The sequence below is a fragment of the Equus przewalskii genome, chromosome 2 (genome assembly GCF_037783145.1).
Source record: "Equus przewalskii isolate Varuska chromosome 2, EquPr2, whole genome shotgun sequence".
NCBI lineage: Eukaryota > Metazoa > Chordata > Mammalia > Perissodactyla > Equidae > Equus > Equus przewalskii.
In genome coordinates, this window is record NC_091832.1 from 15,210,001 (window position 1) to 15,236,528 (window position 26,528).

Consider the following 26,528-nt stretch of genomic DNA (forward strand, 5'->3'; position numbering starts at 1 on the left):
ATAATGATGTATCCACGTAGGTCCATCAGTCGTAACAAGTGTGCCACTCTGGTGGAGATGTTGACAATGGGGGAGGCTATGTATGTGTAGGGAAAGGGGTTATATGGGAAATCGCTGTACCTTGTTATCAATTTTGCTGTGAACCTTAAACTTCTCTAAAAAAAAAAAAAACTAGTAAATTTTCATGCGTTTGAAAATTAAGAAATACCTGTTGGGAAAAAAATTTCTAAATTCCCCATTGGTCAAGAAGAATAACCACAGTCAAAAATGAACATATGTTGAAATTTGTGATAACGAAAATTTTATAAATCAGAATTTGTAGGATGAAAAGCTATCTTAGTTGAGGTTGCTATAGCAAATACTATAGCCTTGCTGGCTTAAAACAACTAACATTTATTTCTCACAGTTCTGGAAGCCGGGAAGTCCAAGACCAAAGTGCCAGCAGATGTGGTGTCTGGTGAGAACCCTCTTACTAATTTGCCTTCTTACTGTATCCTCGCGCGGCCGGGAGAGAGAGAAAGCAAGCTCTCTGGTCTCTTCTTGTAAGGGCACTAATCCCATCATGGGAACCCCATACTCATGACCTCATCTAAACCTAAACCTCCAAAAGGCTTCGTCTCCAAACACTATCACACTGGGGGTTAGGGTTTCAACATATGAATTTGGGGCAGACAAAAACTTTTAGTCCATAAAAAGAGCTAAAGAAATGCTTAGAAGAAAATGTATGGTTTTAAACATAGCTATATAAAAATAATGATCGAAAATTCATGAAGTAAGCATCCATCTCAAGAAATTAGAAAAAAATAAAATATAAACTCACGGAAAGTAAAAAATAAAGAATAAAAATTTGTGAAATAAAAAACAGACACAATAGAAAAGATAACAAAGCCAAAAGATTCATTGGTAGACTCCTTGGAAGACTAAAGAAGAAGAGAGAGAGAAGGCAAAAAACAACAAAAGGAAACAAAAAGGCCTCTAGGAAAAGAGAGACATCACTATAGAGATTTAAAAGGTATAAATTTAAAAATTTTGATCAAATAGAAAAATTCCTAGGAAAACACAACATGCAAAAACTGACACTAAAAGAAATTTTAAAATGTGAATGGTCTTATAATTATAAAATAAATCAAATTTATAATTTAAAAACCTTTGCACAAAGAAAACTCCAGGTATAAATGCTGTCAATAGTAAATTCTACCAAATATTTAAAGATATATCAATCTTACACCAACTCTTCCAGAAAAGAATAAGACATAGAACACTTTCCAATTCATTTTACATATATGGTTAGCATATTACTGATAGTAAAACTTAAGGATATAATGAGAAAGGTAAATTATAAGCCATTCTCATTCATTAACATAGTTGCAACAAATCCTAAACAGGATATTAATAAGCCAAAACCAGCAATAGAAATATATATATAAAATTTTAAAAAATCATGACCAAGTTGGTTTTATTCTGGAATGTAAAGATAGTTTAACACTAGAAAATCAGTTTTACCATATTAACAGAATAAAGGAGAAAATCAAATCATCTAAAACGTAGAAAAAGTACTTTCTTTTTCTCTACAAAAAGCCTAACATCATTTATAATTTTTTTATTCTTTGCGAAATAGGAATAGAAATGAATTTCCTTAATCTGATAATGAATACCTACAAAATATCTACAGTAAACATCATACCTAATGATGAAATGATGAGGTTGATCCCCTTGAGATTAAGAACAAGATGAGAATATCCACTACCATCACTGCTTCTGCACACATTGTACTGGAAAGCCTAACCAGTGCAGAAAGGCAATAAACAGAAATAAAAACATAAAGATTGGTAAGGAAAAAATAAAACTATCAATATTCTGGATATGACTATTTACATAAAAGTCTGAAAAATTATTAGAATTTGCAGTTGCTAGAAATATATAACATACAAAAACTAGTCATATTTCCATACAAGTAAAAAGTTATAATATGGAATTTTTTAAAAGACATACTTTAAAATTGAATTAAAAATGTCAAATACCTAGGAATAAATCTGACAAAAATTGTGTAAGACCTTTACACAGAAAAGAATAAGACATTACTGAGAGGACTTTAAAAAGATGTAAAAAAAATGGAGGGATATGTAAATGTTCATAGATCAAAAGACTTATTTTTGTGAAGATGTCACTTCTCCCAAATTAATTTTTAGTCAATGGCCTCCAAATCCCAAAACTGTGTGCATGTGCACACATACGCATGTAAGTAATTTGGCAGGCTGATTCTAAATGTATGTGGATTAGCAAGGGGCCAGGAATAGCCAACACACCCTTGAAGAAAACAAACAAGGTGAGCAGACTTACTCTACTGGATATCATGACCTAATGTAAAGCTACAGTAATTAAGACAGTGTGGGACTGGGACCAGAATAGACAAATAGACTAGTGGAATAAAACAGAAAACCCAGAAAGATGCTTAATTTATGACTGTAGAAGAGTGGAGAAAGGATGGTCTTTGCAATAAATGCAGTTGAAACACGTAGGCATGTGTTGGGGAAATAACTTGACTCCTGCCACACATCATACACAAAAATTCAATATCAGACAAAATTATAAAGTTTTTAGAAGGTAACATGAGAGAATAGCTGCATTTCACTGGGGTAGGGAAATATTTCAAAAGCAGAAAATAAAAAGCGTTAACCATTGATAAATTAGACAGCGGTAATGTAAGAACTTCTGTTCATCTAAAGATGTCCTCAAGAGAGTAAAAGGCAAGTCAGAGGAGTGACAATACTTGAAATACATATAACAAAGGACCCATATAGAGAATGTACAAAGAACTCATACAAATGATACAAAAAAGAAAACCCAGTAAAAACATGGGCAAGAGACTTGAACAAATACATCATAAAATAAGAAACACAATTTTCCAGTAAACATGAAAAAATCCTTAACTTCATCAGTCATCAGGGAAATGGAAATTAAAACCACACCCTCCAGATTAGGTACAATTTAAAAGTTTAAAAATACCAAGTGCTGAAGAGGATGTGGAGCAACAAAGGTTCACTGGACTTTGTAAAAGTTGCTGAGTATAACCAAAATAAAAAGGAAAGAGCGTAGGGGCTGGCCCCGTGGCCAAGAGGTTAAGTTTGCATGCTCCGATGCAGGCGGCCCAGTGTTTCCTCGGTTCGAATCCTGGGTGTGGACACGGCACTGCTCATCAAACCATGCTGAGGCAGCATCCCACATGCCACAACTAGAAGGATCCACAACTAAAATATACAACTATGTACCAGGGGGCTTTGGGGAGAAAAAGGAAAAAATTAAAATCTTTACAAAAAAAAAAAAGGAAAGGGCGTAAAGGGATCAGTCAACTAACATTCATTGGAACCCACCTTATCAAGTTCTGTGCTAGGAGTGGCACAAACACAGATGAACAAGACAGTTCCTGCCCTCAAAAATCCAAGAGTCAAGAATCTTCCACCACCCAATACAAGTTGACACGGGCTTTGATTAAATGGTAACATATTCCCGTGTGTATATCAACCTAACCACGTGTACAAACTCTCTGAGAGTAGAGACAATGTGCTCTGTTTCTTGGTGGTCTTCAACGATTCTATGCAGATGGCTGAGCTCACTATGGATGAACATCTTTTGAGGGTTCCAGAAAAAGCTATAAGGAAGTAAACACAAAAAAATCGAAAGTACTAAAGGTTTTCAGTGTCACGTTGGTGTGGGAGAGTGTGGAAGAGGGACAGGGCCATTCAACAGCATATGAGATATTATGCTGTGACTTTCACAAATGTGAATTCAAACCTTACAACTCTAGAGGCAACTTGAAAGCTTTAACAGAGAGCTAAGGCTTCAACATCATGAATATGAATAACAAAATTTTTTTTCAAACTTTATTTTGAGCTCAGGTTCACAGAGGAACATACGGTAACATGACAATTACCAGTCCTATTCATACACCTGATTTCCAAGTCAGACAGCCTTGGATCAGCCTCAATCTGTGCCTGTTTAAACATTCTCAACAACAACGCAATTGGTCACGAGGATGAAGTCACAGGCAAAATTCACAAATCAAGTTGCTAAACCCAGAGAATCATAAATGCTCAAATGGTATTCTACATTAACTTAGTTACTCACTACTTGCAAGAGTATTAGCTCTGATTTATATAACACTGAGAATTTATAAATGCTGGAATATGTGGACACAGGCTTAAAACAGATTCAGGATTTAAAACATCTTATTACATACTTGCTTACATTTCTATCATACTGAGCATGTTTATATGGATACTATCTAAGAGAACATGATGGTGTGAACAGAAACAGCAAAACAGTTTTCATTTCAGAATTATACGTAACTCAAATATTTCTAAGGCTCCAAGAACCAACAATTTGGATATATTGTATGAAGAAATAGGAAATCCAGAACTATACTTCAAGGTCTCTTGGGACAGTTCAATTCCAAATCTTCAGCCCTGTGTCAGATTATATATTTCAACTTCTGGTTTGTAAAATAAAGACAATGCAGATGAAGGGGCAAATTTTCCTCTAGCAAGGACGGATGAAGTAGCTCTGAAGAGACAGCATTCTTCCCCAGAAGCTATAATTCCTTGCCTCCAGCAAGCTCTGTCTCCTGCCAGCTCACCTAGTCTAAGCTAACTAAATTCCACAAAACAACTACCCTGCTCTATCTAGTACCACTCCACACACAGGGCAGCAACTCAATATTCAGCAGCATCAGAACAAAAGTATGAAATTAATTTCAATGTAGAAAATAGGAATGAGAAAGTCATCTACCTCTAGCCCAGCCAGAAAACTGGACAAAGCAACCTATTAACGTCTAAGCTGTTGTCCGTGAGATTTATGCTGCCCTGAGGGAGGCACCAGACTCAACCTGGGAACGTCACCTTTTCTTCAAGGCTGATATCCTGGTTTCCCTGCTTCCCACCAGCCTAGCTTTGAAGATCTGTTCCCTACCTTACCACAAATATATTAAGAAAAATGAGGTAAAGACCTCATGGACAACACGGTATACATAGAAATCTTTCACTAAATATTCAAAAAGGCAAACTAAAGTGTCGCAGAGAGAGAGTGTGAGAAATTTCAGATGGCAGTTAAAACCAAACCAAGAGTCAAATGCAAGTCTCCCGGCTCCTCTAATCAACAAGGGAACAACTTCATATTGAAAACACCTGCTATCTTTAGAAAGCGTTGAATGTTATAATTGAGGGCAGACGTTTTACATAGGTAAGACACATTAGAGAGAGAAACATTGTCCACAGAGCAATCAGGATGCCTGCCCTATAACTGGTCCATGAAAGCACTAGTCATTACAAGACCTCTTTCTCTATTGGCCACATTAACAGTTTTTCCTGAGAATGAGTTTTCTGATGGATAATAAGATTGGAACTGTTGCTGAAACACTTCTCACAAGCGGGATATTTGTAAGGTCTCTCCCCAGTAGGGTTTTCCAATGAATGATGAGAACTGAGCTCCAACTAAAGTTTTTCCCACATACTGACCACTTGTAAGGTCTTTCTCCAGTGTGGGTTCTTTGCTGCGCGGAAGGAAGTGAACTGAGGCAGGAGTGTATTCCATGCTGGAAGCAATGATGTGGTTTCTCTCCTATGTGGGTCCTCCAATGCATTGCAAGTTGGGAGCTGTGACTAAATCTCCTACCACACCCTGAGCACTGATGGGGCCTCTCGCCAGTACTCGTCCTCTGGTGTCGGAGCAAGTCAGAGCTGTAGCTGAAGCTCTCCCCACGCTCCTGATACTCATCGGGTTCTCCCCAATGTGAAGACCCTGGTGGGCTCTCAGGTTAGAACTTTGGCTGAAGGTCTCCCCACATTCAAGATAAGCACTTGTAAGGCTTGTCTCCCATGTGTGTCCTCTGGTGGGTAGTGAGGTTGGAGCTCCCGCTGAAACTCTTGCCACCTTCTCCACACTGGTACAACTTTTCACCAGTGTGTGTCCTCTGATGGCTGTTGAAGGCTGAGCTCTGACTGAAGGAGCACTCACAGTCAGGGCATTTATAGCGCTTCTCTCCAGTGTGAGTCTGTTGGTGTCTAATAAAATCTGAGCTGCTACTGACACTTTTCCCACAGTCTGGGCAGGGACAGTATTTCTCTCCTGTGTGGATCAGCTATGCTTAACAAAGTGTGAGCTCTGAGTAAAACTCCTTCCACATCTAGAACACATATACTTTATACAAGACCCCTCGTGACTTGGAAATGACCTTAAACTGTCCTCTTTGGTGGGGAGGGGGGTGGATTTTCCCTGTTAATGCTCCAGGAATGCTATTTGACATTCAATTTCTAAGTCTTTTTTTTGATAATACTGTACAGAAGCTAAAAATGCATAATCAAGCAGCACTTCTTCAAAAACATTCTCTTCTATATTGCTGTCTTCCTTCTCACTTCTGATGTGAAGATCTGAAACAATGAAGAGAAAATGCAGTTATCTTATTTTTCATTATCTGAGAAAGATCAGGATTAGGATTAAGGTGCCCTAATGGTTTTGAGTTTCTTTTTTTCTTTTGGCTGGGAAAGATTCGCCCTGAGCTAACATCTGTTGCCAATCTTCCTCTCTTTTTTTTTTTCCTTCCCAAAGCCCCAGTATCTAGTTGTATATTCTAGTTACAAGTCTTTCTAGTTCTTCTCTGTGAGCCACCACCACAGCATGGCTACTAACAGACTAGTGGTGTGGTTCCGCGCCCAGGAGCCAAACCCAGGCTGCCGAAGCAGAGCATGCTGAACTTTAATCACTAGGCCATCAGGGCTGGCTCTAGCCTTCTTTTTTTAACAGGATTTCTTACCTTAGGGTTCTGCTCACAGGATACCTTAAGATTTAGACATTTCTTTTAAAAAATAAAATAGTGGGGTTTTTTCTGATGATAAAAATAAAATATGCCTATTGTGAAAGATACAGACAATACCAATATAGATTCACTCTATATATGCTATTTGATAATCTACTTTTTCTCCCAACATATAATGGGAATCTTTCCATGTCTAAAATGTAGATCTACATCATTATTTCTATTTGCATCCTAGTATTCTATTACATGGATTAAAATAAAGTGGTTATCAGCATCTCCTTTGGAATCAGACTGTCATGAATTCAAATCCCAACTCTATCATCTACTAACAGTAAGTCCTTGGGCAAATTATTTAATCTCTCAGCCTTAGTTCCTTTAGCTGTGAAAGGGAGATTATAACATCTACCATAAATGTGAGAATTACATGAAATAATGCCTTAAAAAATATTGAGAATGCCTAATGCATAATAATAGATGGTAGATATTATCTTTGGAATGATTATATTTTATTTTAAACAATCACCTATCAATAGGTACAGAGATTGTTTCTAATTTTCCTTAAACACAATGGCACAATATATTCCTTTTTATATAGAAAACTGTTCCCATTGTGTAATTTGGTTTTTAGGTTTAATCCATGAAATGAAATTCCTGGGTCAAAGGATACTGACAGCATAGTGTTTCTGACCTCCACAAAGGTTTCACAACCTTAAAACTGAGGAAACTATAATGCATAGGCAGTACAAAGAGAAGGGATGAAGGATAGTGGTCATGAGATGGGGAAATCAGAAAAGGTATAGTCTATCATTGCACAGGGGAGGTAGAGGGAAGAAAGTGTAGTAGAAATGAATATTCACAGGCTCTGAAATCAGATAGCCTGGATTCAAACCCTTATCTGTATATATTAGCTGTATAACCTTGAACATATAACCTTTTTTTAAAAATCTAACAAATAGGAATAACATATATTTCTTAACTGTGAGGGACAAACTAATGTACATGAAGGGTTTTACATAGTTGCTAAGCCAAGTAAGTGCTCAATAAATGGTTATTATTATTGAAAATACCAGCTAAATTAGGGAAGTGAAAATGAGAAAAATTAGGGGAGTGAAAAAGTGAAAATGAGAGCGCAGAAAAAGAAAGAACACTTCCCGATTAACGCTTCAAGAAAATTATAACCCTGATAATAAAACTAGATGTCGCAGAGTGACATCAGCATCATGGCAGACTGAGTTGTTCCCTTTGTCTCTCCCTTCTTAGTTACAACCAAATGGAACCCATTGACCACAAAAGGATTCCCTTCACAACACCACAGGATGCCTTGGAGGTCCATGCAGATGTACATCTGAAGGTGGGTAGACTGGACCCCGGGGAAGCAGTGGAACTATGGGACTTGCCCTATCCCCCTCCCCCGGTGGCAGTGATCCAGGGAGCAGATCCTCATGCAGCAGTCAGCATGACTGTGAGTTGAGGTGGGGGCAGCCCAGCCTATGTGCCAATGCCTGTAGAGTGGCAGCAGCCCCACCTGAGACAGTCAGTGGAGCAGCAGCAGTGGCCCAACCTGTACAACTACGAGTAGATGGGGCAGGAGCAGAAAAAACATCCCCTGCTCATCCACTGCTCAAGCAGTGGCAGGTGGTATCTGTGACCAGAAGCATCAGGAACCACAGCTGAACTGGTGACCCAGCCCCCAGTGGCAGCAACATTGACGCCAGCTCCACCAGTAGCAGAGGTTGCATACAAGTCCCTAGGTCCCTGTGCCCCCACCAGTGACAGTGACACCCATGAACCCAGTACCCCTGGAAGCAGTACAACTAGCACCCCCAGACAACCTGGGAACAGCAGTGCAGGTGGTGCACAGGACAGCAGCATCCAAGCCCACAGAGAGCCAGTGGTGGAACACAAGACCCTGGTGACCCCAGTGGCATCACCAGAGACTGCAGCAACATCTAAGCAGCAAGGCACCAGCAATCCCAGAAGCATAAGAAGCACGAGGAGAGTGCTGACAATGCTTCTGGCAGAGGCAGTGGAGTGTGGAAAGTGCAGGCTCTCAAATACAATCAGAAGCAGCTCAAACCAAAGTAACCAGAGCTGTACCCAAGTAAGAAAAGGGGATTACTACCACAAATGTGCTGGCAGAGGATCAGCTCATCAAATACTGGGAAGAACTACAGTAACACAGCAGAACAGAAGGAAAATGACAACTCTCAGGAACCAAACATGAAATCACAGAAGATTACAATCTAACTGACATCATCACCATTACTACCACTACTAGAATGCAAGGATGGCTCAACTATAGGAAAAGAGAAAACCACAATCACTTTAATGGCTGTCAAAAAAAGCATTTTATAAAACTCAACACTCATTTCTTTTAAAAATACTTAGCCATCTAGAAATATAAGTAAGCCTGATATGTACCCCCCAAACCACAAAAAATATCATTCTTGAAGATTATCTACTATCACTGCTTTTACTCAGTATTTTTGCTGGATATCCTAGCCAATACAATAAGTCAAGAACAAGAAACAGGATGTGAAAATACTGGAAAATAAGAGGCAAAACCATCTCTTATATGCAGATAATCTGAAGAGTCAGAAAATCTGAGACAGGACAATCAACCAGGAAAACTCTTAGAATTAACAGAAAAAAATTCAGGACAAGCATTGAAACTGAATGTTTAATGAGCTGGCCTGATACAAAAATAAAATAGAAAATCTGAGCCTCAGAATCCACATCAATAAAATAGAGACTATGACATTGTAATTATAAAATAAAACAATAAATGTAAATATAGTATTTAGCAAAATGCTTGTCATATAATATGCTCTTAATAAATCATTATGAGAATTCAGTCATTTATCTGAAAAGCTTGCTCTGGAATAACATTTATGTATAAGATGCAATAATTTTGTTTAGATTTGGTTGTCTAACAGAAGATATTATTTTTTTATCCCTTTGCTTCTCTAAATGAATGGAATATTCATGGCAATAAACAATCAGACATGTTACATAGTTCAGATGGTAAGCTCAAGGCATTTTGCTGCCATCTGGTGACAATTTATCTAAAAACTGCAGTCAAGTTTTAAAAGTTCTTCAAAATACAAACTGCAAATCTAACACCCTGAATTATAGCAGGTCTCATGGCACATTTTGCCCAAACACTGACCTTACAATCTCAGACACTTCAGTTGCTAATTAAAGACAGAAATATGAGAGCCAAACTTACCAAGCAACTTTAGAAAATACTTAAAGGAAAACTATCTTTTGCTTCTGCTTACTCGTCACATTCCAAAACCTCAGCCAGAGGAAACACGGCTAAGAGTTCATCCAGCACGAGGAATAATTATTCTGCGATGGGAAGACAATGTGAAGAATAAGGGAGATCCCCTTGAAGCGGGCTTTGTGATATAAGCACAAAAAGCATGGGCTCTGGAATTAAGACCTGGATTTGATTCCTACCATTATCATCACTTACCAACCATGTGACCCAAAGTAAGTTCCTGATGCTCAATTCATTTTCTTATCTGTAAAATGTGAATGGCACCTACTCGGCAAGGTTACTAGGGGAAAATGTAAAGTTCAGTCTGTTCTGCTCCAAAGCACCTTTCTGTAACACAAACTGTCTCTGATGTGACTAGCATACAGGCGAATGATGCCTTTATTATGCAAAAGTTGCAATAGTTCATACATAATTTTTCCAAAATGTTAATGCTTTGCATCACCAACTAACAGCATCTGAATTTAAGTCACTAATGTGACTGGATGTGGCAAACCAAGGTGTAAATGTATACGATCCATGTTGTACATGACATCCATTTGCCCCACATCCTTCCTCTTGGTCACAGCTGTGTCATGGAAATAACTGATATGAAGTTTTCCCCAACATTTGTGCATTTTGCCCTTATCTTCATAACTCAGAACCTATGTGGTTTCTCTATATCCCTTTCATCAAGTTACCTCTGCCCTGGTAGGCTGAAGTCCTAAGTTCATTGAGAAATTTCTTTATTCGTTAGGAGGTCGGCACGTCTTTTTAACTATGATAGTTTTTTCATTAGGATCATTTTTGCATTTGTTATTGCCATTGTTACAAAGCTGCAATGGTTTTGAGAGGTCTGCCCCAACCATATTTTTCCACATAAAGTGTTATTCTCAGTGCCCGATTTTGTACAATGTGAGATTTTTCAGTATGTGGCATCACAGCAGACGCACCTATACTTAGCTAACCCCCAAAATAGGGGCTTTCTTCCCTCTCCAGAAACAGAAACAAAACGATACGATAATAATAACAGCTCATTTTTTAGTATTTACCATGTACCAGACACCCTCCTAAGTGCCCTCTATATATTGTTGTTTCATTAAATCTAAGACATCAATTTTCAGATGCATCGTTATCTTACGTACTACTAAGAAAGAAAAAACGCTGCCATTTAAACTATAACAAATGCTTTCTGATCACATTGAATTTTTATTGAATAGGCATTGAAAGAGCTTTCTTAAATTTTTAATATATATTACTCCTGTGCCTATATTAAAAGGAAATAAATTTGTGAAGTGAATATGTAAAGGTGGTCCTAAAACTCCTTCATATTCAGGGTCTGACTCTTCTGAGCTACATTTTGACTCAGAGCTGTCAATTTTCATATTTACATACAATTTACAATTTATTGCCCTCTGTACCATTACGAGCATTAGGAAACAGCATTTCTTAAAAGGTGCCTGAAGAAATAAAGCCATCTGGGGCTGGGCTTTGACTTCAGTTTTACAATTCTGTATACATAGCTTACTGAGGCTCCCTCTTCAGGAATGTTGCTAAGTACATTCTATTTACTATCTTCTCCATCCCTCCCACAACCATTTCATTCCTGGGAGTTAAACTAGCGCTCTACTATCATCTCCTAGATTTTCTTCTAACCCACTGATGCCCATTCTGTAAGTTTTGATACCTAAGATGTTGATGTTCACAAATGCACAATTAATGAATTGATCACCACTGCCGCCTGGACAACAAGGATTGTAAGCTGTCATCAACTCCAAGAAATATTCCATTTTCAAAGATATTTAAAACATGAAAAAATGTGCATTGAAAAATCAATAAAATAGGTAACATATTTAATCCTTACAACAACCCTATGACATAGGTACCATTATGATCTTAACTTTTAGAAATGAACTACAGCACAGAGAAGTTAAGTAACTTGCCCAGGATCACAGAGTTAATCAGTGGTAGAGGTGGGGTTCAAATCCAGCAGCCTGACCCCAGAGCCTATACTGAGTGTACTAACCAGGGCAGCCCTCTGCTCAGGGCTCTATTCTTATTTCATCAAAGCTTTGTTCTAAAATACCCAAAGAAGCATACATTTACGTTATTCTCCTAGGGCAAGCTACATGGTGCAGCTCATAATCAGAAAACCTCAAGGCCTGCTGCCAGGGTTTAAGGAATTTGAATATTTGTACAAAAGACCACTGGAAAAACTGCCCTAATTTACCACATTTTAAAAATCAGAAATGTTAGCTCATCCTCCTGGCTGTTTGTTCTTCAAACCCTTACCGGGGTACATTTTTCTTGAGGTCATCACCTCTCTTGAGACCCAGCATTCCCCTCCATCTTCCAGCCTGGAGAGAAGTGCAGCTCTGGAAAATGGGATTCCTGCATATGGGGAAAGATGAAGGATATGACTGACGGTATACAACTTTCCCAGAGCTCTGGTTCTAGACCCAAGGACCAAGGATAAGCTGAGACAAATGAGCATGCCAAGCGATTCAAATTTCCACTGATTAGTCTTGGATGAAACACTTCACCTTAGACAATTTGGACTTTTTTCTGCTGTAAACCTTCAAGTAATGTCTATCTTCCCCCAGAAAACTGTCAGCTCTATGAGAGCAGGAGCCATGTTGCTTTTCTCACCATTATATCCCCAGCACCAAGAACAGGATGTGGCACCTAGCTATGTAAAAACTAAATAAAAACTGAAATTATCCTTAAAGACATTTTCTCAGGAACATTTGCTTTCTAAATCAAGACCATAAGGAAAGGGAAATTCTCAGATACCCAAAGACTGCTAAGATTCCAGAGAGTTAAAGAAAAAGGACATTCTGCTAGAGCTTAAAAAGAACAGAAAGAATAGCCTAGATCCCTTCAAACTCTAGCCAGCTGAATACACCAAACCTTGTCAAGTTTACTCACCCCTCCAAGCAGCCCCAGAAATCTTCTGAAATCACACTGTTTACATTTACATGTTTTTGTACTGTAACATACACAGCCACTGTCACTCAACAAACTTCCCTGACTGCCTATTATTGAAACTTCAGAAGCCAGAGATAAAATCAGCTTCTGGAGCTGACGGGGCCAGGGAGCCAGAGACACCCCTCACACAGAGCAGGCACTTCACACCCATTCATCAAGAGTCAGCCCAAGGACTCGAACACAGGCCTGGGATCCAATCTTCTTTGCCCCTCACCAAGTTTCCCTAAATAAGAATAAATAAAGTGCTAGGGGAAAAAATCATTTTGTATGTCATTCAAGCAGAAAAGTTTTTGCATATGGTACAAGGACAGCACAGCAGTCCAAAGATACAAAAAGCCATCTATCTCAATTCATCACACTTTAACTAAAGAAGTAGCCTAGGATCCCCAAATCACAAAATTAGTTATGTAATTATTGTTAGAGTTTCTATTTGAAGGTTTATCAGCTGAGTTAAAGTCTCAAGCCTTCACTCCTTGACTGGAATTACCCTGACCGACCCTCATCTGTGTGTCTTGCTTGGCATCTCCTCCTCATGGGAACTCTGGGACTCCAAGAGCCTGGCTCTTCCCCTTGTTCCCACAGGGGAGCAGCCTTAGATGTGGGGTTCTAAAGGCCTGTTGCTGTGATAGTCAATGGGGGATAAGAAGTTAAAACAAGATTGTCTGAAAAATCAAACCTCTCTCTCACTCACTCTTTCACTTTCTCTCTCTCTCACTATTCAGTGCTTCTCAAAGTTTTCCACTGAAATACCCCTAAAATGTACATGTTCAGGTACTCCTATGAAGGGTCTGGGGAAAGAGATGAAAGCAGCCTGCTATAAACAATAAAATGCTCATAAAATCTTTTCTCTTAGAATTTTGCACAAATTTGGAAATCTACCTTAACATGTTTTTCTTATATATAAATATATTCTGGCCAGGAAGAGGCACCATCACATGCTGCTGCGTTTCCCTACGGTTTCAACTGCCCCAAATCTGAGAAGTATGTTCCTATACTGTCTATAAGGAATGCCAGCTACAGTTCCTTCAGTATAGTAACTGGTCTATTTATCGAACAGCGGGTGTTCAAAAACTGTGTGTTGGATGGATGGATATCATTTGGAAAGGTAAACTTCAGATTGGTGAAAAAACCAAGTTGTTCTTGATCCAATCTAGGGAAGCCCAAGGGTCTTAGCAGGTTGAAATAAAAACAAAACAAAACAAAGCAAAAACAAACAAACCAAACTCATTTAAAACCACGTTTTGGGAGCAATCCCAAATGCTTGCCTGTCCAGATAAAAGCAGCAAAATATATTCATTAGTACCTCTCAAACATGCTCACAGCAATACAGAACCCGGGCCATCCAGGTGGGTGGATTCTGAGTCTAGTAAGAAGGACCAAAAAGGAAGAAGGCTCTAAGTCATTATTAACCCTGCACTGATCCTGCTTCTGTCCCGTATTTTTATTCTTCTCCTTTGCTGAGTTTGAGGCAAAGAGAAATTAAGGGTTTCCTCTGGCCCATGATCTCAGGGACCAATGGTCAGGATGAGCTCCCAAAGTCCACAGGGAACTTTTTCAAAATACACATACTTCTCTCAAATTAAAACCTCTGGAGCAGAGGTTGGAAAACCTCTCCAGGCATTTGATGGAAATCCTGGTTAAGAAGAATTAACACAGTGGGCAAACTTTACCCAGAAAACAGTAAAGGCAGCCAAGGGTAAGAGGCTTGGCAACAGGAAATTTCATCAATTCCCACTCATCTGAAATCCTCCTCCACACCCCCTTCATGTACAAAGCATTTCCTAATGAGGATGGAACAACTGGATTTCATCTTCCCCCTCCAAAATCTTTATCTCTTCTGCCAAATCCACCTACCAAACAAGAAAAACAAAAACAAGTAATTCAAACTAATTTTTAAATGCCCAACATAAGTTGGCACAGTATTTGGCTATCCCTATTTGCATTTCCATGAATAGTAAAGTGTGCCATCCTGCCTTAGCTCCTAGAAGATATGGTTTCAAAACAATATACAAAATGCGGTTGTTCAAATATTAGACATTACGACAGGAAGATGAATGGAAAATTAATGATCCCATCCTTTTCCAGAGCTGAAGTCCTACCTTGAGCTTCCCAGAGAGGCTGTGAAGTTGGTGTGAAGTAAAACATAGACCAAGAGCTCTCCTCTTACCTTGTTCTACATCAAAATATCCATAAGGAATAGAAAGATCGAATACCATTTGTGGCCTAAGAGTTTCACTTCAAGTTTCAGAAACTCTAACTTGGAGCTCAAGCAAAATTTTTCCTCTGCTTTTTGATCAAAAAGTGAGGGGAGGGGCCAGCCTTGTGGCATAGTGGTTAAGTTTGCCCACTCTGCTTTGGTGGCCTGGGGTTCGCAGGTTTGGATCCCAGGCACAGACCTACAAACTACTCATCAAGCCGTGTTGTGGCAGTGTCCCACATACAAAATAGAGGAAGACTGGCAACAGATGTTGGCTCAGGGCCAATCTTCCTCACCCAAAAATTTTTTTTTAAGTGGGGCAAAATTTTGGCACCATGTAAAAGCAGAGAGAATAATCCTGGCACAGGTCAAATTCTGTGAAAGGGACAGAATTGCTTATTCATCTATATAGCCACAGAACCAAATTCAGTGACCTAAATCTTAATAAATGCCTGAAGGATGGATGGATGGATGGACGGATGGATTGATACATGGACGGATGGATGGTTGAATAAATGGCCTCTGCTGGAATTAGATGTGTACGGAATAGGAAACCCCAAAGTCTCTGAAGAAATTCAAAAAGAGGTATGAACCTAAGTTCCTCTTGAGTTCCAGTTGTTTTACCTGAGCACAGAATAAGATCTGCCTCTCAGTTATGACCTGGTATGATCTAAATCTGGCTCTAAAAAAACAAAGGAAGACAGAAAAGAAGTGGGGAGAGGGACCACAGCCACACAAATGATAAGCAATCTATCCCTTGACCATGCTGGTGCGCAGGAGTGATACATGATAAAACCCTAAGAGAACTCTTTCAGTACCTATTCAATAAAAGTTCAATGTAATAAGAAAGCACTGTATTATAGTTTAATTGGCATATTTTTTTCTTAGCAGTACATAAAATAATGTGCACATAAACCTGACAGTTTGTTCTTAATTGCAGTCCAATTTCATTAGGATCACCCAAAAGATCACACACAGACTCACCAACTTTGGGGCCCAGCCCAGCCCATCCACTCTTACTCTCTGGTATGGCCTTCTGATGTCAGGACTGAGCTGAAGCTCCAGGACAGAGAATTCTACCACCTGAGGCCACGGACCAAGATGAACCCTGGATAAAACCAGTCAGTGGCTCAGCACCAGCCAAGCAAAGCCTTTTCCGAAGAAGAGGACTGGTTCTCAAGTTATTTCACTGTTACGAGGCCTGACACAATCAGGATGACTCAGTTAGAAAAACAAATTCTGGAGAAAGTCTCCTGTGACCTGTACATTAACCAAGACATTTCAGATCAGGGTTCTAGGAGAACAGAGGAGAACTCACTATCCACAGAGGAGAGATTAAAGAAAGCAAAGCTTATTGTTTGCACAATAAACACAAAAAGACATAGAAACTTTCCTTTTGAAAACAGGCTATTTGCAATAAATTAAAGGTGAGATCTGTGTGAATGCAAAGGCAAACAACATTTATTTATTTATTTATTTATTTATTTATTTATTTATTTAAAGATTGGCACCTCAGCTAACATCTGTTGCCAATCTTCTTTTTTCTTTCTTTCTTTTCTTTCTCTCCAAAGCTCCCCAGTACATAGTTGTACATTCTAGTTGCAGGTCCTTCTAGTTGTGGCATGTGGGACGCCACCTCAGCATGGCTTGATGAGCGGTGCCACGTCTGTGCCCAGGATCTGAACCGGCAAAACCCCAGGCCCCCAAAGCGGAGAATGTGAACTTAACCACTCGGCCACGGGGCCGGGCCCAACATTTACTTTTTTAAAGGACTTCAGAGCAGAGGATCAGAGACTTAGATCAAATTATAGAAAACAAATAGGAAAAAGCCAAAAAGAATTAAACTAATAGAAGTAGAAAAGGTGGTGCAAGGAAAAGAGTCTTAAAACAAATTTTCAGACGGAATTAACATCCACTCTGAAATTCTCTCAACTAAATAGAGGCAACAAGGCTACTACCTTCAATTAAGTCTTTTAAAGGAACCTTTAGATCTCTGACTGAGATCTCCGCACTTGCCTTCATAGCACCAGAAGGTTATAATTAAAACCATACTAGTATTTCTTTGCATTTATTCTGACACAATTTAGCTGATGGATGACAGGCAGGAAGGAATCTAGCAAATTCACCAATCAAGGTACTATCTATAATCCTCTTATAAAAGGAAACTATTTGCTAATTTAAGTAAGTGCCTCAGCCCATTTTTAAAAACCCCACTCTAATTTAAACAATATTCTAGCATTAGCCTATTCTTGTTGTGAAAAGCAAGTATGATATAAATCATCCATTCTTGGGCACAAATGACTTTAATAAAGGCAGGCAGTTCAGTGAAAGTGACGGGTCCTGATAAAAGGTGTGTAAAAATAATTTGACTATTAGATAGTTTTCTCTCTCCTATCTTAGTAAGGCCTGCAGATGAAAAGTAAATTATAAGTATAGGATACTAAAACTCTTCTGTCAGAGACAGGGTTCAGAATGTTCCCTCTTGTATCATTAAGTCTCTCAAGGACCGATATGCCCAGCCTCATGGAACACAACTTATAAGAAATCTTACAGTTCTTAATTAGAGAGGGAAACGAGTCCTTACCCAGAGAAACTATGTTCCCGTAATTCTCAGGCAGCACATCCCTACAAAGCTCCCTCTGAGCAAGATCCAGATACTTCCACTCTTCCTAGAAAAGAGAAACATACCATTAAATATCAGTGATTTGTACAATGACTCAAAGACTTAGGGTTGCAAAAGGCAAATCAAGTAATAACATCATCAAAATAATAACCATAACAATACCATCTTACATTTATATAGAGTTTAGAGCTTTAGAAAATAAAGTCACACACATCAACTCCTCTACTCTTTACAAAAAAATTCTGTGAAGTAAGCAGGGTAGTCACACATAAGCCTAACTGATGAGGAAACTGAGATTAAGTGAAGAAGGTCACTCAGCCCTGTCATGGCAAAGCCGGGATTCCAACCTATGTCTTTCTGACTCTCTGTGTAATGTGCTCTCCAACGTGAGCAGAACTCAGCAGAGATGCAATGTAACGAAGCATCTGCTATCCATGCACATGGTCGGTGTTTCAGGAACAGCGGAAATAAAGATAGTGGAAATGGCAGTAAAAACAATTTAAAAACCCAGGGGGCTCCATCAGCCCGGGTAGGAACCACCTGGGAAGAGCAGAAGAGAAGGGAAGGCCCAAGTCACAAATAGAAAAGATGTTAGAGGGGCAAGAGGATTCTAGCTCACCTGAGTCCTGACCATAACAAATATGGCTGCCCTCCATATTTTCCTCTTGTAGGGAGGCTGAGACCTGAGGACCTGGCTGAGCCATGAGAGGAGAGAGAGACTGTCAGACTTCAGCCCTGTGCCAGCATTGTACTCCCACAGTGGAGGCTGGGATCTGCTGTGCCTGAGGCACCAGACCTTGAGTTCTCCCTTCTATAGACTGCAGGAACCCAAGCCTAGACCTTCCACATCAAATAATGCTCCTCCTCAGGCTCCTTTGCCAGCTGCTCCTGATTCAACAGGCTCTTTAGATATTGGATTTCCTGGGGACCAGTGTTAGGTTCTCTTCTCATCTCTCTCTACACTCTCTGTCTAGGCAATCTCATCACTCCTGTAGCTTTAATTATAATAACTTCCCAATCTATATCACCAGCCAGACCTTTCTTCTCAGCTTCAAAGACAAAATCCAACTGCTTGACATCCCATTCAAGTGCCTCATAGGCCTTTAAAACTCAAAATATCAAAAACTGACAGCTTTCTATCAAAGCTACCTCTCCCTCTAGTCTTTTGTCTCTTGGTAAATGGTACTCAAGTTGGCTATCTGGGAAGCATCCTTAATCCCCTCCCCTAAATCTCGTCAATCACCAAGTCCTAGTGAGACTACTGCAACTACCCTCGTTGGGGTCACGGTCACCTCTCTCCTGGGCTACTGCGATAACTTCCTAACTGGTCTCCCTGTATCCTTTCTTGCTCCACAACAGCCTATTTTCCACACAACAAATTGATCTTCTTAAAACACAAAACTGAATGTCACTTCTTTGCTTAAAACGTTCACTATCCTGTAGTAATTCTTAGGATAAAGCATAATTTAGCCCGAGACTAAATTACTAAATCTGCAGCTTCATCTCAAACCGTTTTCCCCCTCCCTCTATCTACTTCATCCATAAAGCATTCTTTCAGTTCCTTGCAGATACTATGCTTCGTCCCACCTTAAGGCTGTTTCCACTGACTAGAATGTTCATTCTCCACTTCCATCTCTCCCCTCCCATATGCCTAGCTAATGCTTACTTATCTTTCAAGTCTCAACTTCAACCTCACTTAGAAAAGCCTTTTCCTGACATGGTAAACCAGTTGATGTTAGCAAGTCAGTTGGTCAGTAACAGAACTGACATTTTGATCTTTATCTGCCTGACTACTATGTGTCTTGATTCTAAACTTAGGTGGGAAAAAGAGAGGTGTTGCTTATTGAGCTCTCTCAAAACCCAACAGTCTAAGCTCCCATAGCATTCTGTACTTGTCTTTCATAATCCAAACTATACTCACTTACTTGTGAAACTGTTTAATGTCTGTCTCCCCTTCTGTACCATAAATTTCACACGGGTATGCATCACGTCTCTTGATTATCTTTATATCCCCAATGCCTAACACATGGTAGGCACTCAAAAACTTGGATGAATGAATATCAATGCTGACATTTTACCTTCACAGAAAAACATATATTACTGATATCAGTTTTAGTGACCCCAGGCTTCACCCTCAATTCTAAATGCAGCCTATGGAGAACTCTCTCTCCTACCACTAATGGCCCTCTCTTCTTACCGCTCTCCTGAGAACATCTCCACCACTCTCACCACTTGTTTGCCACTTTCTGGACAATGTTCCTGTAGACGGCTATGAATTACCCCTGGCAGCACAGTAAGTGGCTGTTCTCTGGTGTGCATCTCAGCCCTTAGCCACGGACAGCAGAGCTCCTGGAGTTGACTGAGAGCTACCTGGGGTCCTTGCCTCTCCTGGTAGTGGAACTGTTTACCAGACTGGTAAGAAATCTCAGGGCTGAGGCCATGCCCTTGCAGGACAGATTCCCATTTCCAATTTGAGCCCTCTTCTAATGTTACTATTGGTCGCTTCTCCTGTTCCTGGTGGACCGGGCCCTGAGAGTTCAGGACCATGGTCACTCTGAACTCTGCACTCACCAGTATCCAGAAATAGAGCAATGTGGAATCCAAAGAATTCCCTCTCTTCACCTTCAGGCTCTAGAGGATAGCTTCCCTTCAAAGGACCTGGCAAGAGAGAGAAACAGGGCAGAATTAAAGTGGGAGAAAGCTTTCAGAGCCAGCCAGTCTCAAAGGCCTACAACTCACCTAATTAACCATCAATCAATGAGTCAAATCCCCTTCAATGTTGAGAGGCTTACAGAAATATATAAGGCTTTCTAGAAAGTGAAATTTAACAGGAAGCCAGCAGAAACAAGACCAGTTACACACTGTCCCAAGAAGCAGGTATTCAGACAAGCTTCAACATCAGAGAGGATCTGAGAAATAGCAAAGTCAGAATGAGAAAGGGGCAAGGAACAAAACATGAAGACTAAGAGCTCTATTTGGAAGTCTCCAATAAATTATAGTAGGTTTGTTACTTTAAAATTATATTTGGGGACATAAAAAAAGCGTATTATGAAGGTTTTAGCTATGAAAAAGTTGTTATGAATTCAGATGTTCTTGATATTGTAGGTTAAATTAGAGTAAGTTGAACAAGCAACTGCTACCAATAATATTAGTTGGAGGGTAGGGATGGGAGAATAGGAAGGCAACTTATGCCCCTCTCTTAACCCCCTACCCACTCCTCCTCAAAAGAAGAGGGATAGCTTATCTTATTGGCAAAATTGATTATAAAAGTGGGTTTGGGGGGGCTGGCTCCATGGCCGAGTGGTTAAGTTCGCGCGCTCCGCTGCAGGTGGCCCAGTGTTTCGTTGGTTCGAATCCTGGGCGCGGACATGACACTGCTCATCAGACCACGCTGAGGCAGCGTCCCACATGCCACAACTAGAAGAACCCACAACGAAGAATACACAACTATGTACCGGGGGGCTTTGGGGAGAAAAAGGAAAAAATAAAATCTTTAAAAAAAAAAAAGTGGGTTTAGGGGTGAAAAAAAGGAGTCTTACTTCAAATACCAACCTCCAGTGAACAGGCTGGGAATACCGAGAAATAGAGTAAGAGAGATGGAGATCAAATGCCAGGTTTTCTAATGATAAAAGTTAGGTTGGAGGACAGGGTTCAGACCTGGGGGCAGTGAGCTGGTTAACACTTCACCCGAATTAAGCAGACTGACCCCCGCCGCAGCAGAGGCTGCTGACTGTTCCCTAATATCTGTTCTCTCTTTCACTTTAATACACTTCACAATTTTTGGTTGAGGAAATGGCTTCTTGGAATAAACATTACGTTTCCTAGTTTTCCTTGTAGCTACGTATACGGGCCAATGAGATACAAGCAGAAGTTCTGTAAGGCAGCTTCAAGGAAAACTTCCCTAACATTTTCCCTTTGTGCCTTTTTTATCCATCTTTCATCCCTTCCTCCATCCTGCTGCCTAGAACACAGATTGTGATGGCTAGAATCTGTTAGTTTTACGTTCGTATAGCACCCTGGACTCTAGGTATAACTGAGCAATAAGCAGGAAACAACAGGGTCCTCAAGGACTTTGGGGTGTCAAAGTCATCATACTAGCCTTGTACTGCCTGCCACTGGACATTATGTAAGAAAAAAATTCTAACCTACTTAAATACATGTTATTTTGGATTTCTGCTACTTGCAGCAAAGTTTGTCTTAACTGTACACCCAAGCAGTCAAAGATACCCTAGGGTTCTTCAGGCCTCCATTTGGTGGCCTACCCCAAAATAACTGATGACATGGAAGAGTAGACTGAACCCAAAGAGAAAAGAGGAAGAGGCTGAACCACGCAGCTCAGCTCCTTTACCAAACTCACTAGTTAAATCATTTTTCCTTTCCTTGAAGGAGAAATGAATGAGGAAGCAGAGACAGGTCAGGAGGCCTTCTCTTTAAAAGTTCCTCCACATAGAAACAAGTAGGAATGGGATTCCCCCCACCTCTGCCCCACTCTGACGCCTGGATGTCAACTTCAGCTCCTCCCTTTCCCTCAGATCCTACATCTCAACAATCACCAAGTCTTGCTGATGCTTCCTCCTTAATATCTCTTCATTTTTAGCCTCTTCCTTCCATCCCCATTGCCCCTATCATAATTCATGTCAGTAGAACAATGTTATAGATTACTGGTCAAGAGCAAGGGCTTTGAAATTAGGCAAACCAGGTTGGCAATCCACCTCCTGAATCATAATCTGGGTGGCCTTTAGCAAATTGCTTACCTGATTTAAATTTTTCCTAATATGTAAAACGAAGATAACACTAATCTCATAAGGTTATTGACAGCATTAAACAAGACAATGTTCACAAAGTATTAAGATAATATATAGCAATAAATGATATCTACACATCTTTATTTGATCTCTCTTGGACTACTGAAACAGCCTTCTAATTGGTCTCCTATATCCACAGTTATTCACCTACTTAATATTCCACACTATTACCAATGTGACTTTTCTAGAATCTGACTGTGATTCCCCACTTAAAAATCCTTCTATGGACCCCACTGCCCTCAGGATAAAGTCTAAACTTCTTAGTAGTATATAAGACCCTTTTACCTTCTCAGCTTCACTTCTCATCACTCACTCCCTTGACTATTCTGTACAAGGCTAGACATGAGCAGGCTCAGATCATGAAGGCACTAAGATTTTATCCTATCTGTATTTGGGGGGTCATTGACAAAAGTCCTCAGGGGAATACGATCACAACTGCATAAACACAGCCTCAAAGGAAAAACCCTAAGTGTCAAGGAGCTCATCTACTAATACTGATTTTTTTTGTTAGTTATTCCTATGTATTTTGATATTATTATAAACAATATCTCTTTTATATAAGTTTTCCAATTGGCTTGGCACAATAGAAAGAAAAAAATTTCTTAAGAACCTGGAACCCAAGACTCAACCAACTTACCACACAATACATACACACACACACACACACACACACACACCATGGGTAGCACTTCTCTGATTATAATATGGACAATATAATTTTCTTCACCCTCCTTTATCAAGTTTTTCCTCAATATTGATTTTTTTAATGTATAATTTTCTAGATTTTTTCTAAAGGTAAACACTAGCAGAATTTATTTTAAAATATTAAAATTTTAATTCTAATCTAATTTTAATTCTAACCTAATAGTTACAAGAATAGTGTTAATAGCTAACGCCCGCATGGTGCCAGGGACTAAGCACTTGATGCAGATCAATTCTCACAACAACTCTATGAGGTAGGTGCTATTGTTATCTTCATTTTACAAAGAAACTAAGGCAAAGAGGGATTAGATTGTTGCCCCAAAGACCCACAGCTAGGAACCCTGAGTTTGAAAAACTTTCAAAAGAAAAACTCACTTTCCTGCTCTGGAAAGGGATTGGTTACATCTTTTTTAGCTTTAAAGATTCAGAGGCTGGGGGCTGGCCCCGTGGCCGAGTGGTTAAGTTCTCATGCTCCACTGCAGGCGGCTCGAGTCCTGGGCATGGACATGGCACTGCTCATCAAGCCACGCTGAGGCAGCGTCCCACATGCCACAACTAGAAGGACCCACAACGAAGAATATACAACTATGTACCGGGGGGCTTTGGGGAGAAAAAGGAAAAAAATTTTTTAAATCTTAAAAAAAAAAAATTCAGAGGCTAAATTTCCTAGTCTTGATGTGGAAATAAGATGTTGCTATGAATTTCTGGGACATGCTGATTTATGACCATTTGAGCTGCTTAGTGTTTTCACGACTGGTTTGAAACAGCCAATGCTTGCTCTAAGCACATCCTTCCCAGAGCTAGTTAGGGAATTTGGGTCAAATCTTCATTTCCTACTTTCTGTATCTGGAAATATCCTCTGATACATCTATGAGAAGGCAATCTTTTACAGAAGGGTCTGAAATGGATAGATAACACAATAAATAAAAATTCACTCCAGCATCCTAAATAACAAACATGAATTCACATATCCTAATCCTGACCCAGGCAATAAAGTTCTTTACCAACATCATACATAACTTTTCTCTAGGTGGGGATATTGACTTCACCACATTTAGAAATGAGCTCTCTTACTTTCTAAAGATACTATTATCAACTGAGACTTTTTGATGGAAATAGATGTTTGCCTTTTTATAATTAAGTTTCACATGAACAATTTCCAATAAAATCAGCAAATCCGTAAATAAACATATGGAAAAAATACTAACAGTGGCAATCAAAGAAAAGCAAATAACAGTAACATTTTTTTTTTCTAATAGTGACAGGCTAAATCGGCCCTTTCTTTCAGAGAGCAATTTGACACCACCTGTCAAGTAAAATGCTTAAATACTTTGACCTCTCCTGGGAATTTATCCCATCATAGTAATCCAAAATAACGGAAAAGTTATTTGCACTAATAAGATGTTTGATGCCCAGAGTATAATATGAAAAGTTAAAGGCCATCTGGATAAACAACTACAAAGTCTAATCAATGGAATATTAAGCAGTAACTAAAATTTTATTTTAAAAGACAATGCAATAACATGGAAAATAGTTATACAACATTAAATAAGAATGCAAGATGAAAAAATTATACTGAGCTATGACTGCAATCCACTCACTTACACAACAAACATATCGCCTGATCAATAGCTAACCTTCAAAATATAGCAGCCATTTCAATCTTGCAAAATCCACTAGCTCTTAAAATTGAAAACCATCCAGGGATCCATGGATGAGCTTTAGGGAATCTGTGAAATATCTGGAGTTTATGTTTTTCCGAGGAAAAGGTCCTGGATTTTCCTCATACTCTCAAAGGGTTCTGTGTCTCTTAAACACAGAGAACCTCTGCTCTCAAGAATTAGGGTCGTTGGGTTTGGGGAGGAAGAGGTTAAAGCCAAAGGGACGAGATACAGAGGCTGGATTCGTCCTACAGTTATCAAACTAATATTGCTAATGCTTTGCTTTTGTCAAAGCAGAGCTCTGCTCAAAATCTTAAACGGCTCCTTGCTTACCATCACATTAAATCCAAACTCCCTTTGCCTAGCTTTCCAGGTCTGTCCTACTCTGTCTCAGCCCATCTACCCAGGAGCACAAATTTTCCAATTACCACTATAGTCTTTCTTCAAGCCACTTTCATCAAACCGCCGCACGTAGCAAACAAATCCTTAAGTCCTTCATCTTGCTATTCCCTATTCCAAGGAATGTTCTCTGCCTCTTCACCTTCCAAGGTGTAGCTTAAATTCCTCTCCTTCCAAATCATCTTCCCAAACCAGTGTCTCCCTTTCTGCAGTTTCCTGGGAGAGAGCACAAGTAATAGGAAATGCCCCTGATAGAGAACTGAGGGAGCAGCACGTTCTAGGCTCACTTCTTTCAATGACAGTCACGGTCGCCCTATAATTAAATGGAAGTAATCACCCCTGCTTCACAGGGTCATGGAGAGAACACGAAAAGCAAAGGACATGGAAACTGCAGGGCACCTTCAAAGTATGGGGACTAGATATGAGGACATAAGCAACGCCCCTGGCACTAACATCTCTCTAAATCTGATGCAAAAGCCTGAAGTGATTGTGATTTCCAATTTGCTGCCGAAGGAACTGAGGATGATGTGAGTGAGATGAGCGGATGAGACTCTGAATCACACAAGAGGAGTTAACTAGGGTCTATAAAAACGCACCCTTCTCCCGTCTAGCAAAAGAGGACACTGCACGGCCTACTCCCTCGCCCGCCCTCGGCATCACCCCACCCGCCACAGCGACCAACACCAGGCTGGCCCGCGGAGGAGCGGGTCACTTAGACACTGTCCGAGGGTCAGGGACCGAGGCCGGGCCAACCGGCGCCGACCCTACCGGTCCGCTCCGCAGCGCTGCGGAGAAGAGACGGCCGCACCACGCTCGGGCCGAGGAAAGAGGCGCGCCCCGCGGAGGAGGCAGGGCCACCCTGGAAGGGCAGGGCAGGGTCGCCGGGTCGCATCGCCAGGCCGTTCCCGCCAACGTGGAAAGCATCCTCGGCGCTCAGCCTGGCGATTCCCGGCTCTACTCCTGGACTCAGGACCACAAAATCCAGCCGCCAGACGGCCTCTCTCTCTCTCTCCTCTGCCGGGATTGGCCAGCGAGCTCCCGCCCCTGGAGAGTCCGCTGTGTCCATTGGCGGCTGTGTGGGTCGGT

The 26,528-nt window shown here is 40.2% G+C and overlaps 1 long non-coding RNA gene across 2 annotated transcripts; it reads right to left on the reverse strand.

Moving 5' to 3' along the window:
- Nucleotides 1-5,198: 5,198 nt before the first annotated feature.
- On the reverse strand, nucleotides 5,199-26,528 carry LOC103563234 (uncharacterized). 2 transcript variants are annotated; one of them, XR_011537419.1, is made up of 6 exons: nucleotides 26,211-26,461; nucleotides 20,615-20,784; nucleotides 20,447-20,533; nucleotides 17,837-17,921; nucleotides 12,360-12,458; nucleotides 5,199-6,422 (listed from the first exon to the last, which is right to left on the reverse strand). It is a non-coding gene; the product is annotated as an uncharacterized lncRNA (long non-coding RNA). The 2 variants fall into 2 exon arrangements; XR_547830.2 differs by lacking the exon at nucleotides 20,615-20,784 and having other exon boundaries at nucleotides 26,211-26,528.